Source organism: Argiope bruennichi, chromosome 10, assembly GCF_947563725.1.
Source record: "Argiope bruennichi chromosome 10, qqArgBrue1.1, whole genome shotgun sequence".
In the NCBI taxonomy this organism is placed as follows: Eukaryota; Metazoa; Arthropoda; class Arachnida; order Araneae; family Araneidae; genus Argiope; species Argiope bruennichi.
In genome coordinates, this window is record NC_079160.1 from 113,560,621 (window position 1) to 113,579,036 (window position 18,416).

An 18,416-nucleotide genomic window follows, 5' to 3' on the forward strand; every position below is an offset into this window, starting at 1 on the left:
AAATTGAAAAATCGAAGACGGGAATAGAGAGAGTGTATTACAATATTTTCTCCTAAAATGGATATAATGAAGGAAGAATTAATACCGAGTTATTTAAATTTCTGACATCGCACGAAACAGAGACATTTAATAAAATTAATTAGCAGAGCGTGGTTTAGATCCACGGACCTCTGGGTTATGGGCCCAGCACGCTTCCACTGCGTCACTCTGCTCGCGAAGCGATTGTCAATCAAGCGTCTTGAAAATTGAAAAATCGAAGACGGGAATAGAGAGAGTGTATTACAATATTTTCTCCTAAAATGGATATAATGAAGTAAGAATTAATACCGAGTTATTTAAATTTCTGACATCGCACGAAACGGAGACATTTAATAAAATTAATTAGCAGAGCGTGGTTTCGATCCACGGACCTCTGGGTTATGGGCCCAGCACGCTTCCACTGCGCCACTCTGCTCGCGAAGCGATTGACAATCAAGCGTCTTGAAAATTGAAAAATCGAAGACGGGAATAGAGAGAGTGTATTACAATATTTTCTCCTAAAATGGATATAATGAAGGAAGAATTAATACCGAGTTATTTAAATTTCTGACATCGCACGAAACGGAGACATTTAATAAAATTAATTAGCAGAGCGTGGTTTCGATCCACGGACCTCTGGGTTATGGGCCCAGCACGCTTCCACTGCGCCACTCTGCTCGCGAAGCGATTGACAATCAAGCGTCTTGAAAATTGAAAAATCGAAGACGGGAATAGAGAGAGTGTATTACAATATTTTCTCCTAAAATGGATATAATGAAGGAAGAATTAATACCGAGTTATTTAAATTTCTGACATCGCACGAAACGGAGACATTTAATAAAATTAATTAGCAGAGCGTGGTTTCGATCCACGGACCTCTGTGTTATGGGCCCAGCACGCTTCCACTGCGCCACTCTGCTCGCGCAGCGATTGACAATCAAGCGTCTTGAAAATTGAAAAATCGAAGACGGGAATAGAGAGAGTGTATTACAATATTTTCTCCTAAAATGGATATAATGAAGGAAGAATTAATACCGAGTTATTTAAATTTCTGACATCGCACGAAACGGAGACATTTAATAAAATTAATTAGCAGAGCGTGGTTTCGATCCACGGACCTCTGGGTTATGGGCACAGCACGCTTCCACTGCGCCACTCTGCTCGCGAAGCGATTGACAATCAAGCGTCTTGAAAATTGAAAAATCGAAGACGGGAATAGAGAGAGTGTATTAAAATATTTTCTTCTAAAATGGATATAATGAAGTAAGAATTAATACCGAGTTATTTAAATTTCTGACATCGCACGAAACGGAGACATTTAATAAAATTAATTAGCAGAGCGTGGTTTCGATCCACTCACCTCTGGGTTATGGGCCCAGCACGCTTCCACTGCGCCACTCTGCTCGCGAAGCGATTGACAATCAAGCGTCTTGAAAATTGAAAAATCGAAGACGGGAATAGATAGAGTGTATTACAATATTTTCTCCTAAAATGGATATAATGAAGTAAGAATTAATACCGAGTTATTTAAATTTCTGACATCGCACGAAACGGAGACATTTAATAAAATTAATTAGCAGAGCGTGGTTTCGATCCACGGACCTCTGGGTTATGGGCCCAGCACGCTTCCACTGCGCCACTCTGCTCGCGAAGCGATTGACAATCAAGCGTCTTGAAAATTGAAAAATCGAAGACGGGAATAGAGAGAGTGTATTACAATAATTTCTCCTAAATTGGTTATAATGAAGTAAGAATTAATACCGAGTTATTTAAATTTCTGACATCGCACGAAACGGAGACATTTAATAAAAATAATTAGCAGAGCGTGGTTTCGATCCACGGACCTCTGGGTTATGGGCCCAGCACGCTTCCACTGCGCCACTCTGCTCGCGAAGCGATTGACAATCAAGCGTCTTGAAAATTGAAAAATCGAAGACGGGAATAGAGAGAGTGTATTACAATATTTTCTCCTAAAATGGATATAATGAAGGAAGAATTAATACCGAGTTATTTAAATTTCTGACATCGCACGAAACGGAGACATTTAATAAAATTAATTAGCAGAGCGTGGTTTCGATCCACGGACCTCTGGGTTATGGGCCCAGCACGCTTCCACTGCGCCACTCTGCTCGCGAAGCGATTGACAATCAAGCGTCTTGAAAATTGAAAAATCGAAGACGGGAATAGAGAGAGTGTATTACAATATTTTCTCCTAAAATGGATATAATGAAGGAAGAATTAATACCGAGTTATTTAAATTTCTGACATCGCACGAAACGGAGACATTTAATAAAATTAATTAGCAGAGCGTGGTTTCGATCCACGGACCTCTGGGTTATGGGCCCAGCACGCTTCCACTGCGCCACTCTGCTCGCGAAGCGATTGACAATCAAGCGTCTTGAAAATTGAAAAATCGAAGACGGGAATAGAGAGAGTGTATTACAATATTTTCTCCTAAAATGGATATATATTGAAGGAAGAATTAATACCGAGTTATTTAAATTTCTGACATTGCACGAAACGGAGACATTTAATAAAATTAATTAGCAGAGCGTGGTTTCGATCCACGGACCTCTGGGTTATGGGCCCAGCACGCTTCCACTGCGCCACTCTGCTCGCGAAGCGATTGACAATCAAGCGTCTTGAAAATTGAAAAATCGAAGACGGGAATAGAGAGAGTGTATTACAATATTTTCTCCTAAAATGGATATAATGAAGGAAGAATTAATACCGAGTTATTTAAATTTCTGACATCGCACGAAACGGAGACATTTAATAAAATTAATTAGCAGAGCGTGGTTTCGATCCACGGACCTCTGTGTTATGGGCCCTGCACGCTTCCACTGCGCCACTCTGCTCGCGCAGCGATTGACAATCAAGCGTCTTGAAAATTGAAAAATCGAAGACGGGAATAGAGAGAGTGTATTACAATATTTTCTCCTAAAATGGATATAATGAAGGAAGAATTAATACCGAGTTATTTAAATTTCTGACATCGCACGAAACAGAGACATTTAATAAAATTAATTAGCAGAGCGTGGTTTAGATCCACGGACCTCTGGGTTATGGGCCCAGCACGCTTCCACTGCGTCACTCTGCTCGCGAAGCGATTGTCAATCAAGCGTCTTGAAAATTGAAAAATCGAAGACGGGAATAGAGAGAGTGTATTACAATATTTTCTCCTAAAATGGATATAATGAAGTAAGAATTAATACCGAGTTATTTAAATTTCTGACATCGCACGAAACGGAGACATTTAATAAAATTAATTAGCAGAGCGTGGTTTCGATCCACGGACCTCTGGGTTATGGGCCCAGCACGCTTCCACTGCGCCACTCTGCTCGCGAAGCGATTGACAATCAAGCGTCTTGAAAATTGAAAAATCGAAGACGGGAATAGAGAGAGTGTATTACAATATTTTCTCCTAAAATGGATATAATGAAGGAAGAATTAATACCGAGTTATTTAAATTTCTGACATCGCACGAAACGGAGACATTTAATAAAATTAATTAGCAGAGCGTGGTTTCGATCCACTCACCTCTGGGTTATGGGCCCAGCACGCTTCCACTGCGCCACTCTGCTCGCGAAGCGATTGACAATCAAGCGTCTTGAAAATTGAAAAATCGAAGACGGGAATAGAGAGAGTGTATTACAATATTTTCTCCTAAAATGGATATAATGAAGGAAGAATTAATACCGAGTTATTTAAATTTCTGACATCGCACGAAACGGAGACATTTAATAAAATTAATTAGCAGAGCGTGGTTTCGATCCACGGACCTCTGGGTTATGGGCCCAGCACGCTTCCACTGCGCCACTCTGCTCGCGAAGCGATTGACAATCAAGCGTCTTGAAAATTGAAAAATCGAAGACGGGAATAGAGAGAGTGTATTACAATATTTTCTCCTAAAATGGATATAATGAAGGAAGAATTAATACCGAATTATTTAAATTTCTGACATCGCACGAAACGGAGACATTTAATAAAATTAATTAGCAGAGCGTGGTTTCGATCCACTCACCTCTGGGTTATGGGCCCAGCACGCTTCCACTGCGCCACTCTGCTCGCGAAGCGATTGACAATCAAGCGTCTTGAAAATTGAAAAATCGAAGACGGGAATAGAGAGAGTATATTACAATATTTTCTCCTAAAATGGATATAATGAAGGAAGAATTAATACCGAGTTATTTAAATTTCTGACATCGCCCGAAACGGAGACATTTAATAAAATTAATTAGCAGAGCGTGGTTTCGATCCACGGACCTCTGGGTTATGGGCCCAGCACGCTTCCACTGCGCCACTCTGCTCGCGAAGCGATTGACAATCAAGCGTCTTGAAAATTGAAAAATCGAAGACGGGAATAGAGAGAGTTTATTACAATATTTTCTCCTAAAATGGATATAATGAAGGAAGAATTAATACCGAGTTATTTAAATTTCTGACATCGCACGAAACGGAGACATTTAATAAAATTTATTAGCAGAGCGTGGTTTCGATCCACGGACCTCTGGGTTATGGGCCCAGCACGCTTCCACTGCGCCACTCTGCTCGCGAAGCGATTGACAATCAAGCGTCTTGAAAATTGAAAAATCGAAGACGGGAATAGAGAGAGTATATTACAATATTTTCTCCTAAAATGGATATAATGAAGGAAGAATTAATACCGAGTTATTTAAATTTCTGACATCGCACGAAACGGAGACATTTAATAAAATTAATTAGCAGAGCGTGGTTTCGATCCACTCACCTCTGGGTTATGGGCCCAGCACGCTTCCACTGCGCCACTCTGCTCGCGAAGCGATTGACAATCAAGCGTCTTGAAAATTGAAAAATCGAAGACGGGAATAGAGAGAGTGTATTACAATATTTTCTCCTAAAATGGATATAATGAAGGAAGAATTAATACCGAGTTATTTAAATTTCTGACATCGCACGAAACGGAGACATTTAATAAAATTAATTAGCAGAGCGTGGTTTCGATCCACGGACCTCTGGGTTATGGGCCCAGCACGCTTCCACTGCGCCACTCTGCTCGCGAAGCGATTGACAATCAAGCGTCTTGAAAATTGAAAAATCGAAGACGGGAATAGAGAGAGTGTATTACAATATTTTCTCCTAAAATGGATATAATAAAGGAAGAATTAATACCGAGTTATTTAAATTTCTGACATCGCACGAAACGGAGACATTTAATAAAATTAATTAGCAGAGCGTGGTTTCGATCCACGGACCTCTGGGTTATGGGCCCAGCACGCTTCCACTGCGCCACTCTGCTCGCGAAGCGATTGACAATCAAGCGTCTTGAAAATTGAAAAATCGAAGACGGGAATAGAGAGAGTGTATTACAATATTTTCTCCTAAAATGGATATAATGAAGGAAGAATTAATACCGAGTTATTTAAATTTCTGACATCGCACGAAACGGAGATATTTAATAAAATTAATTAGCAGAGCGTGGTTTCGATCCACGGACCTCTGTGTTATGGGCCCAGCACGCTTCCACTGCGCCACTCTGCTCGCGCAGCGATTGACAATCAAGCGTCTTGAAAATTGAAAAATCGAAGACGGGAATAGAGAGAGTGTATTACAATATTTTCTCCTAAAATGGATATAATGAAGGAAGAATTAATACCGAGTTATTTAAATTTCTGACATCGCACGAAACGGAGACATTTAATAAAATTAATTAGCAGAGCGTGGTTTCGATCCACGGACCTCTGGGTTATGGGCACAGCACGCTTCCACTGCGCCACTCTGCTCGCGAAGCGATTGACAATCAAGCGTCTTGAAAATTGAAAAATCGAAGACGGGAATAGAGAGAGTGTATTAAAATATTTTCTTCTAAAATGGATATAATGAAGGAAGAATTAATACCGAGTTATTTAAATTTCTGACATCGCACGAAACGGAGACATTTAATAAAATTAATTAGCAGAGCGTGGTTTCGATCCACGGACCTCTGGGTTATGGGCCCAGAACGCTTCCACTGCGCCACTCTGCTCGCGAAGCGATTGACAATCAAGCGTCTTGAAAATTGAAAAATCGAAGACGGGAATAGAGAGAGTGTATTACAATAATTTCTCCTAAATTGGTTATAATGAAGTAAGAATTAATACCGAGTTATTTAAATTTCTGACATCGCACGAAACGGAGACATTTAATAAAATTAATTAGCAGAGCGTGGTTTCGATCCACGGACCTCTGGGTTATGGGCCCAGCACGCTTCCACTGCGCCACTCTGCTCGCGAAGCGATTGACAATCAAGCGTCTTGAAAATTGAAAAATCGAAGACGGGAATAGAGAGAGTGTATTACAATATTTTCTCCTAAAATGGATATAATGAAGGAAGAATTAATACCGAGTTATTTAAATTTCTGACATCGCACGAAACGGAGACATTTAATAAAATTAATTAGCAGAGCGTGGTTTCGATCCACGGACCTCTGGGTTATGGGCCCAGCACGCTTCCACTTCGCCACTCTGCTCGCGAAGCGATTGACAATCAAGCGTCTTGAAAATTGAAAAATCGAAGACGGGAATAGAGAGAGTGTATTACAATATTTTCTCCTAAAATGGATATAATGAAGGAAGAATTAATACCGAGTTATTTAAATTTCTGACATCGCACGAAACGGAGACATTTAATAAAATTAATTAGCAGAGCGTGGTTTCGATCCACGGACCTCTGGGTTATGGGCCCAGCACGCTTCCACTGCGCCACTCTGCTCGCGAAGCGATTGACAATCAAGCGTCTTGAAAATTGAAAAATCGAAGACGGGAATAGAGAGAGTGTATTACAATATTTTCTCCTAAAATGGATATAATGAAGGAAGAATTAATACCGAGTTATTTAAATTTCTGACATCGCACGAAACGGAGACATTTAATAAATTAATTAGCAGAGCGTGGTTTCGATCCACGGACCTCTGGGTTATGGGCCCAGCACGCTTCCACTGCGCCACTCTGCTCGCGAAGCGATTGACAATCAAGCGTCTTGAAAATTGAAAAATCGAAGACGGGAATAGAGAGAGTGTATTACAATATTTTCTCCTAAAATGGATATAATGAAGGAAGAATTAATACCGAGTTATTTAAATTTCTGACATCGCACGAAACGGAGACATTTAATAAAATTAATTAGCAGAGCGTGGTTTCGATCCACGGACCTCTGTGTTATGGGCCCAGCACGATTCCACTGCGCCACTCTGCTCGCGCAGCGATTGACAATCAAGCGTCTTGAAAATTGAAAAATCGAAGACGGGAATAGAGAGAGTGTATTACAATATTTTCTCCTAAAATGGATATAATGAAGGAAGAATTAATACCGAGTTATTTAAATTTCTGACATCGCACGAAACAGAGACATTTAATAAAATTAATTAGCAGAGCGTGGTTTAGATCCACGGACCTCTGGGTTATGGGCCCAGCACGCTTCCACTGCGTCACTCTGCTCGCGAAGCGATTGTCAATCAAGCGTCTTGAAAATTGAAAAATCGAAGACGGGAATAGAGAGAGTGTATTACAATATTTTCTCCTAAAATGGATATAATGAAGTAAGAATTAATACCGAGTTATTTAAATTTCTGACATCGCACGAAACGGAGACATTTAATAAAATTAATTAGCAGAGCGTGGTTTCGATCCACGGACCTCTGGGTTATGGGCCCAGCACGCTTCCACTGCGCCACTCTGCTCGCGAAGCGATTGACAATCAAGCGTCTTGAAAATTGAAAAATCGAAGACGGGAATAGAGAGAGTGTATTACAATATTTTCTCCTAAAATGGATATAATGAAGGAAGAATTAATACCGAGTTATTTAAATTTCTGACATCGCACGAAACGGAGACATTTAATAAATTAATTAGCAGAGCGTGGTTTCGATCCACGGACCTCTGGGTTATGGGCCCAGCACGCTTCCACTGCGCCACTCTGCTCGCGAAGCGATTGACAATCAAGCGTCTTGAAAATTGAAAAATCGAAGACGGGAATAGAGAGAGTGTATTACAATATTTTCTCCTAAAATGGATATAATGAAGGGAGAATTAATACCGAGTTATTTAAATTTCTGACATCGCACGAAACGGAGACATTTAATAAAATTAATTAGCAGAGCGTGGTTTCGATCCACGGACCTCTGTGTTATGGGCCCAGCACGATTCCACTGCGCCACTCTGCTCGCGCAGCGATTGACAATCAAGCGTCTTGAAAATTGAAAAATCGAAGACGGGAATAGAGAGAGTGTATTACAATATTTTCTCCTAAAATGGATATAATGAAGGAAGAATTAATACCGAGTTATTTAAATTTCTGACATCGCACGAAACAGAGACATTTAATAAAATTAATTAGCAGAGCGTGGTTTAGATCCACGGACCTCTGGGTTATGGGCCCAGCACGCTTCCACTGCGTCACTCTGCTCGCGAAGCGATTGTCAATCAAGCGTCTTGAAAATTGAAAAATCGAAGACGGGAATAGAGAGAGTGTATTACAATATTTTCTCCTAAAATGGATATAATGAAGTAAGAATTAATACCGAGTTATTTAAATTTCTGACATCGCACGAAACGGAGACATTTAATAAAATTAATTAGCAGAGCGTGGTTTCGATCCACGGACCTCTGGGTTATGGGCCCAGCACGCTTCCACTGCGCCACTCTGCTCGCGAAGCGATTGACAATCAAGCGTCTTGAAAATTGAAAAATCGAAGACGGGAATAGAGAGAGTGTATTACAATATTTTCTCCTAAAATGGATATAATGAAGGAAGAATTAATACCGAGTTATTTAAATTTCTGACATCGCACGAAACGGAGACATTTAATAAAATTAATTAGCAGAGCGTGGTTTCGATCCACGGACCTCTGGGTTATGGGCCCAGCACGCTTCCACTGCGCCACTCTGCTCGCGAAGCGATTGACAATCAAGCGTCTTGAAAATTGAAAAATCGAAGACGGGAATAGAGAGAGTGTATTACAATATTTTCTCCTAAAATGGATATAATGAAGGAAGAATTAATACCGAGTTATTTAAATTTCTGACATCGCACGAAACGGAGACATTTAATAAAATTAATTAGCAGAGCGTGGTTTCGATCCACTCACCTCTGGGTTATGGGCCCAGCACGCTTCCACTGCGCCACTCTGCTCGCGAAGCGATTGACAATCAAGCGTCTTGAAAATTGAAAAATCGAAGACGGGAATAGAGAGAGTGTATTACAATATTTTCTCCTAAAATGGATATAATGAAGGAAGAATTAATACCGAGTTATTTAAATTTCTGACATCGCACGAAACGGAGACATTTAATAAAATTAATTAGCAGAGCGTGGTTTCGATCCACGGACCTCTGGGTTATGGGCCCAGCACGCTTCCACTGCGCCACTCTGCTCGCGAAGCGATTGACAATCAAGCGTCTTGAAAATTGAAAAATCGAAGACGGGAATAGAGAGAGTGTATTACAATATTTTCTCCTAAAATGGATATAATGAAGGAAGAATTAATACCGAATTATTTAAATTTCTGACATCGCACGAAACGGAGACATTTAATAAAATTAATTAGCAGAGCGTGGTTTCGATCCACTCACCTCTGGGTTATGGGCCCAGCACGCTTCCACTGCGCCACTCTGCTCGCGAAGCGATTGACAATCAAGCGTCTTGAAAATTGAAAAATCGAAGACGGGAATAGAGAGAGTATATTACAATATTTTCTCCTAAAATGGATATAATGAAGGAAGAATTAATACCGAGTTATTTAAATTTCTGACATCGCCCGAAACGGAGACATTTAATAAAAATAATTAGCAGAGCGTGGTTTCGATCCACGGACCTCTGGGTTATGGGCCCAGCACTCTTCCACTGCGCCACTCTGCTCGCGAAGCGATTGACAATCAAGCTTCTTGAAAATTGAAAAATCGAAGACGGGAATAGAGAGAGTGTATTACAATATTTTCTCCTAAAATGGATATAATGGAGGAAGAATTAATACCGAGTTATTTAAATTTCTGACATCGCACGAAACGGAGACATTTAATAAAATTTATTAGCAGAGCGTGGTTTCGATCCACGGACCTCTGGGTTATGGGCCCAGCACGCTTCCACTGCGCCACGCTGCTCGCGAAGCGATTGACAATCAAGCGTCTTGAAAATTGAAAAATCGAAGACGGGAATAGAGAGAGTATATTACAATATTTTCTCCTAAAATGGATATAATGAAGGAAGAATTAATACCGAGTTATTTAAATTTCTGACATCGCACGAAACGGAGACATTTAATAAAATTAATTAGCAGAGCGTGGTTTCGATCCACTCACCTCTGGGTTATGGGCCCAGCAGGCTTCCACTGCGCCACTCTGCTCGCGAAGCGATTGACAATCAAGCGTCTTGAAAATTGAAAAATCGAAGACGGGAATAGAGAGAGTGTATTACAATATTTTCTCCTAAAATGGATATAATGAAGGAAGAATTAATACCGAGTTATTTAAATTTCTGACATCGCACGAAACGGAGACATTTAATAAAATTAATTAGCAGAGCGTGGTTTCGATCCACGGACCTCTGGGTTATGGGCCCAGCACGCATCCACTGCGGCACTCTGCTCGCGAAGCGATTGACAATCAAGCGTCTTGAAAATTGAAAAATCGAAGACGGGAATAGAGAGAGTGTATTAAAATATTTTCTCCTAAAATGGATATAATGAAGTAAGAATTAATACCGAGTTATTTAAATTTCTGACTTCGCACGAAACGGAGACATTTAATAAAATTAATTAGCAGAGCGTGGTTTCGATCCACTCACCTCTGGGTTATGGGCCCAGCACGCTTCCACTGCGCCACTCTGCTCGCGAAGCGATTGACAATCAAGCGTCTTGAAAATTGAAAAATCGAAGACGGGAATAGAGAGAGTGTATTACAATATTTTCTCCTAAATTGGTTATAATGAAGTAAGAATTAATACCGAGTTATTTAAATTTCTGACATCGCACGAAACGGAGACATTTAATAAAATTAATTAGCAGAGCGTGGTTTCGATCCACGGACCTCTGGGTTATGGGCCCAGCACGCTTCCACTGCGCCACTCTGCTCGCGAAGCGATTGACAATCAAGCGTCTTGAAAATTGAAAAATCGAAGACGGGAATAGAGAGAGTGTATTAAAATATTTTCTCCTAAAATGGATATAATGAAGTAAGAATTAATACCGAGTTATTTAAATTTCTGACATCGCACGAAACGGAGACATTTAATAAAATTAATTAGCAGAGCGTGGTTTCGATCCACGGACCTCTGGGTTATGGGCCCAGCACGCTTCCACTGCGCCACTCTGCTCGCGAAGCGATTGACAATCAAGCGTCTTGAAAATTGAAAAATCGAAGACGGGAATAGAGAGAGTGTATTACAATATTTTCTCCTAAAATGGATATAATGAAGGAAGAATTAATACCCAGTTATTTAAATTTCTGACATCGCACGAAACGGAGACATTTAATAAAATTAATTAGCAGAGCGTGGTTTCGATCCACGGTCCTCTGGGTTATGGGCCCAGCACGCTTCCACTGCGCCACTCTGCTCGCGAAGCGATTGACAATCAAGCGTCTTGAAAATTGAAAAATCGAAGACGGGAATAGAGAGAGTATATTACAATATTTTCTCCTAAAATGGATATAATGAAGGAAGAATTAATACCGAGTTATTTAAATTTCTGACATCGCACGAAACGGAGACATTTAATAAAATTAATTAGCAGAGCGTGGTTTCGATCCACTCACCTCTGGGTTATGGGCCCAGCACGCTTCCACTGCGCTACTCTGCTCGCGAAGCGATTGACAATCAAGCGTCTTGAAAATTGAAAAATCGAAGACGGGAATAGAGAGAGTGTATTACAATATTTTCTCCTAAATTGGTTACAATGAAGTAAGAATTAATACCGAGTTATTTAAATTTCTGACATCGCACGAAACGGAGACATTTAATAAAATTAATTAGCAGAGCGTGGTTTCGATCCACGGACCTCTGGGTTATGGGCCCAGCACGCTTCCACTGCGCCACTCTGCTCGCGAAGCGATTGACAATCAAGCGTCTTGAAAATTGAAAAATCGAAGACGGGAATAGAGAGAGTGTATTACAATATTTTCTCCTAAAATGGATATAATGAAGGAAGAATTAATACCGAGTTATTTAAATTTCTGACATCGCACGAAACGGAGACATTTAATAAAATTAATTAGCAGAGCGTGGTTTCGATCCACGGACCTCTGGGTTATGGGCCCAGCACGCTTCCACTGCGCCACTCTGCTCGCGAAGCGATTGACAATCAAGCGTCTTGAAAATTGAAAAATCGAAGACGGGAATAGAGAGAGTGTATTACAATATTTTCTCCTAAAATGGATATAATGAAGGAAGAATTAATACCGAGTTATTTAAATTTCTGACATCGCACGAAACGGAGACATTTAATAAAATTAATTAGCAGAGCGTGGTTTCGATCCACTCACCTCTGGGTTATGGGCCCAGCACGCTTCCACTGCGCCACTCTGCTCGCGAAGCGATTGACAATCAAGCGTCTTGAAAATTGAAAAATCGAAGACGGGAATAGAGAGAGTATATTACAATATTTTCTCCTAAAATGGATATAATGAAGGAAGAATTAATACCGAGTTATTTAAATTTCTGACATCGCCCGAAACGTAGACATTTAATAAAATTAATTAGCAGAGCGTGGTTTCGATCCACGGACCTCTGGGTTATGGGCCCAGCACGCTTCCACTGCGCCACTCTGCTCGCGAAGCGATTGACAATCAAGCGTCTTGAAAATTGAAAAATCGAAGACGGGAATAGAGAGAGTGTATTACAATATTTTCTCCTAAAATGGATATAATGAAGGAAGAATTAATACCGAGTTATTTAAATTTCTGACATCGCACGAAACGGAGACATTTAATAAAATTTATTAGCAGAGCGTGGTTTCGATCCACGGACCTCTGGGTTATGGGCCCAGCACGCTTCCACTGCGCCACGCTGCTCGCGAAGCGATTCACAATCAAGCGTCTTGAAAATATAAAAATCGAAGACGGGAATAGAGAGAGTATATTACAATATTTTCTCCTAAAATGGATATAATGAAGGAAGAATTAATACCGAGTTATTTAAATTTCTGACATCGCACGAAACGGAGACATTTAATAAAATTAATTAGCAGAGCGTGGTTTCGATCCACTCACCTCTGGGTTATGGGCCCAGCACGCTTCCACTGCGCCACTCTGCTCGCGAAGCGATTGACAATCAAGCGTCTTGAAAATTGAAAAATCGAAGACGGGAATAGAGAGAGTGTATTACAATATTTTCTCCTAAAATGGATATAATGAAGGAAGAATTAATACCGAGTTATTTAAATTTCTGACATCGCACGAAACGGAGACATTTAATAAAATTAATTAGCAGAGCGTGGTTTCGATCCACGGACCTCTGGGTTATGGGCCCAGCACGCATCCACTGCGGCACTCTGCTCGCGAAGCGATTGACAATCAAGCGTCTTGAAAATTGAAAAATCGAAGACGGGAATAGAGAGAGTGTATTACAATATTTTCTCCTAAATTGGTTACAATGAAGTAAGAATTAATACCGAGTTATTTAAATTTCTGACATCGCACGAAACGGAGACATTTAATAAAATTAATTAGCAGAGCGTGGTTTCGATCCACGGACCTCTGGGTTATGGGCCCAGCACGCTTCCACTGCGCCACTCTGCTCGCGAAGCGATTGACAATCAAGCGTCTTGAAAATTGAAAAATCGAAGACGGGAATAGAGAGAGTGTATTACAATATTTTCTCCTAAAATGGATATAATGAAGTAAGAATTAATACCGAGTTATTTAAATTTCTGACATCGCACGAAACGGAGACATTTAATAAAATTAATTAGCAGAGCGTGGTTTCGATCCACGGACCTCTGGGTTATGGGCCCAGCACGCTTCCACTGCGCCACTCTGCTCGCGAAGCGATTGACAATCAAGCGTCTTGAAAATTGAAAAATCGAAGACGGGAATAGAGAGAGTGTATTACAATATTTTCTCCTAAAATGGATATAATGAAGTAAGAATTAATACCGAGTTATTTAAATTTCTGACATCGCACGAAACGGAGACATTTAATAAAATTAATTAGCAGAGCGTGGTTTCGATCCACTCACCTCTGGGTTATGGGCCCAGCACGCTTCCACTGCGCCACTCTGCTCGCGAAGCGTTTGACAATCAAGGGTCTTGAAAATTGAAAAATCGAAGACGGGAATAGAGAGAGTGTATTACAATATTTTCTCCTAAATTGGTTACAATGAAGTAAGAATTAATACCGAGTTATTTAAATTTCTGACATCGCACGAAATGGAGACATTTAATAAAATTAATTAGCAGAGCGTGGCTTCGATCCACTCACCTCTGGGTTATGGGCCCAGCACGCTTCCACTGCGCCACTCTGCTCGCGAAGCGATTGACAATCAAGCGTCTTGAAAATTGAAAAATCGAAGACGGGAATAGAGAGAGTGTATTACAATATTTTCTCCTAAAATGGATATAATGAAGGAAGAATTAATACCGAGTTATTTAAATTTCTGACATCGCACGAAACGGAGACATTTAATAAAATTAATTAGCAGAGCGTGGTTTCGATACGCGGACCTCTGGGTTATGGGCCCAGCACGCTTCCACTGCGCCACTCTGCTCGCGAAGCGATTGACAATCAAGCGTCTTGAAAATTGAAAAATCGAAGACGGGAATAGAGAGAGTGTATTAAAATATTTTCTCCTAAAATGGATATAATGAAGTAAGAATTAATACCGAGTTATTTAAATTTCTGACATCGCACGAAACGGAGACATTTAATAAAATTAATTAGCAGAGCGGGTTTCGATCCACTCACCTCTGGGTTATGGGCCCAGAACGCTTCCACTGCGCCACTCTGCTCGCGAAGCGATTGACAATCAAGCGTCTTGAAAATTGAAAAATCGAAGACGGGAATAGAGAGAGTGTATTACAATATTTTCTCCTAAATTGTTTATAATGAAGTAAGAATTAATACCGAGTTATTTAAATTTCTGACATCGCACGAAACGGAGACATTTAATAAAATTAATTAGCAGAGCGTGGTTTCGATCCACGGACCTCTGGGTTATGGGCCCAGCACGCTTCCACTGCGCCACTCTGCTCGCGAAGCGATTGACAATCAAGCGACTTGAAAATTGAAAAATCGAAGACGGGAATAGAGAGAGTGTATTAAAATATTTTCTCCTAAAATGGATATAATGAAGTAAGAATTAATACCGAGTTATTTAAATTTCTGACATCGCACGAAACGGAGACATTTAATAAAATTAATTAGCAGAGCGTGGTTTCGATCCACGGACCTCTGGGTTATGGGCCCAGCACGCTTCCACTGCGCCACTCTGCTCGCGAAGCGATTGACAATCAAGCGTCTTGAAAATTGAAAAATCGAAGACGGGAATAGAGAGAGTGTATTACAATATTTTCTCCTAAAATGGATATAATGAAGGAAGAATTAATACCGAGTTATTTAAATTTCTGACATCGCACGAAACGGAGACATTTAATAAAATTAATTAGCAAAGCGTGGTTTCGATCCACGGACCTCTGGGTTATGGGCTCAGCACGCTTCCACTGCGCCACTCTGCTCGCGAAGCGATTGACAATCAAGCGTCTTGAAAATTGAAAAATCAAAGACGGGAATAGAGAGAGTGTATTACAATATTTTCTCCTAAATTGGTTATAATAAAGTAAAAATTAATACCGAGTTATTTAAATTTCTGACATCGCACGAAACGGAGACATTTAATAAAATTAATTAGCAGAGCGTGGTTTCGATACACGGACCTCTGGGTTATGGGCCCAGCACGCTTCCACTGCGCCACTCTGCTCGCGAAGCGATTGACAATCAAGGGTCTTGAAAATTGAAAAATCGAAGACGGGAATAGAGAGAGTGTATTACAATATTTTCTCCTAAAATGGATATAATGAAGTAAGAATTAATACCGAGTTATTTAAATTTCTGACATCGCACGAAACGGAGACATTTAATAAAATTAATTAGCAGAGCGTGGTTTCGATCCACGGACCTCTGGGTTATGAGCCCAGCACGCTTCCACTGCGCCACTCTGCTCGCGAAGCGATTGACAATCAAGCGTCTTGAAAATTGAAAAATCGAAGACGGGAATAGAGAGAGTGTATTACAATATTTTCTCCTAAATTGGTTACAATGAAGTAAGAATTAATACCGAGTTATTTAAATTTCTGACATCGCACGAAACGGAGACATTTAATAAAATTAATTAGCAGAGCGTGGTTTCGATCCACGGACCTCTGGGTTATGGGCCCAGCACGATTCCACTGCGCCACTCTGCTCGCGAAGCGATTGACAATCAAGCGTCTTGAAAATTGAAAAATCGAAGACGGGAATAGAGAGAGTGTATTACAATATTTTCTCCTAAAATGGATATAATGAAGGAAGAATTAATACCGAGTTATTTAAATTTCTGACATCGCACGAAACGGAGACATTTAATAAAATTAATTAGCAGAGCGTGGTTTCGATCCACGGACCTCTGGGTTATGGGCCCAGCACGCTTCCACTGCGCCACTCTGCTCGCGAAGCGATTGACAATCAAGCGTCTTGAAAATTGAAAAATCGAAGACGGGAATAGAGAGAGTGTATTACAATATTTTCTCCTAAAATGGATATAATGAAGGCAGAATTAATACCGAGTTATTTAAATTTCTGACATCGCACGAAACGGAGACATTTAATAAAATTAATTAGCAGAGCGTGGTTTCGATCCACGGACCTCTGGGTTATGGGCCCAGCACGCTTCCACTGCGCCACTCTGCTCGCGAAGCGATTGACAATCAAGCGTCTTGAAAATTGAAAAATCGAAGACGGGAATAGAGAGAGTGTATTACAATATTTTCTCCTAAAATGGATATAATGAAGGAAGAATTAATACCGAGTTATTTAAATTTCTGACATCGCACGAAACGGAGACATTTAATAAAATTAATTAGCAAAGCGTGGTTTCGATCCACGGACCTCTGGGTTATGGGCTCAGCACGCTTCCACTGCGCCACTCTGCTCGCGAAGCGATTGACAATCAAGCGTCTTGAAAATTGAAAAATCAAAGACGGGAATAGAGAGAGTGTATTACAATATTTTCTCCTAAATTGGTCATAATAAAGTAAAAATTAATACCGAGTTATTTAAATTTCTGACATCGCACGAAACGGAGACATTTAATAAAATTAATTAGCAGAGCGTGGTTTCGATACACGGACCTCTGGGTTATGGGCCCAGCACGCTTCCAGTGCGCCACTCTGCTCGCGAAGCGATTGACAATCAAGGGTCTTGAAAATTGAAAAATCGAAGACGGGAATAGAGAGAGTGTATTACAATATTTTCTCCTAAAATGGATATAATGAAGTAAGAATTAATACCGAGTTATTTAAATTTCTGACATCGCACGAAACGGAGACATTTAATAAAATTAATTAGCAGAGCGTGGTTTCGATCCACGGACCTCTGGGTTATGAGCCCAGCACGCTTCCACTGCGCCACTCTGCTCGCGAAGCGATTGACAATCAAGCGTCTTGAAAATTGAAAAATCGAAGACGGGAATAGAGAGAGTGTATTACAATATTTTCTCCTAAATTGGTTACAATGAAGTAAGAATTAATACCGAGTTATTTAAATTTCTGACATCGCACGAAACGGAGACATTTAATAAAATTAATTAGCAGAGCGTGGTTTCGATCCACGGACCTCTGGGTTATGGGCCCAGCACGATTCCACTGCGCCACTCTGCTCGCGAAGCGATTGACAATCAAGCGTCTTGAAAATTGAAAAATCGAAGACGGGAATAGAGAGAGTGTATTACAATATTTTCTCCTAAAATGGATATAATGAAGGAAGAATTAATACCGAGTTATTTAAATTTCTGACATCGCACGAAACGGAGACATTTAATAAAATTAATTAGCAGAGCGTGGTTTCGATCCACGGACCTCTGGGTTATGGGCCCAGCACGCTTCCACTGCGCCACTCTGCTCGCGAAGCGATTGACAATCAAGCGTCTTGAAAATTGAAAAATCGAAGACGGGAATAGAGAGAGTGTATTACAATATTTTCTCCTAAAATGGATATAATGAAGTAAGAATTAATACCGAGTTATTTAAATTTCTGACATCGCACGAAACGGAGACATTTAATAAAATTAATTAGCAGAGCGTGGTTTCGATCCACGGACCTCTGGGTTATGGGCCCAGCACGCTTCCACTGCGCTACTCTGCTCGCGAAGCGATTGACAATCATGCGCCTTGAAAATTGAAAAATCGAAGACGGGAAT

The 18,416-nt window shown here is 40.4% G+C and overlaps 2 non-coding genes across 2 annotated transcripts; both read right to left on the reverse strand.

The window, feature by feature from the left end:
• Nucleotides 1-16,111: 16,111 nt before the first annotated feature.
• Trnam-cau (transfer RNA methionine (anticodon CAU)) lies at nt 16,112-16,183 on the reverse strand. Its single transcript has one exon. It is a non-coding gene; the product is annotated as a tRNA-Met (tRNA).
• Nucleotides 16,184-17,563: 1,380 nt separating this feature from the next.
• Trnam-cau (transfer RNA methionine (anticodon CAU)) lies at nt 17,564-17,635 on the reverse strand. The gene has a single exon. It is a non-coding gene; the product is annotated as a tRNA-Met (tRNA).
• Nucleotides 17,636-18,416: the final 781 nt, after the last annotated feature.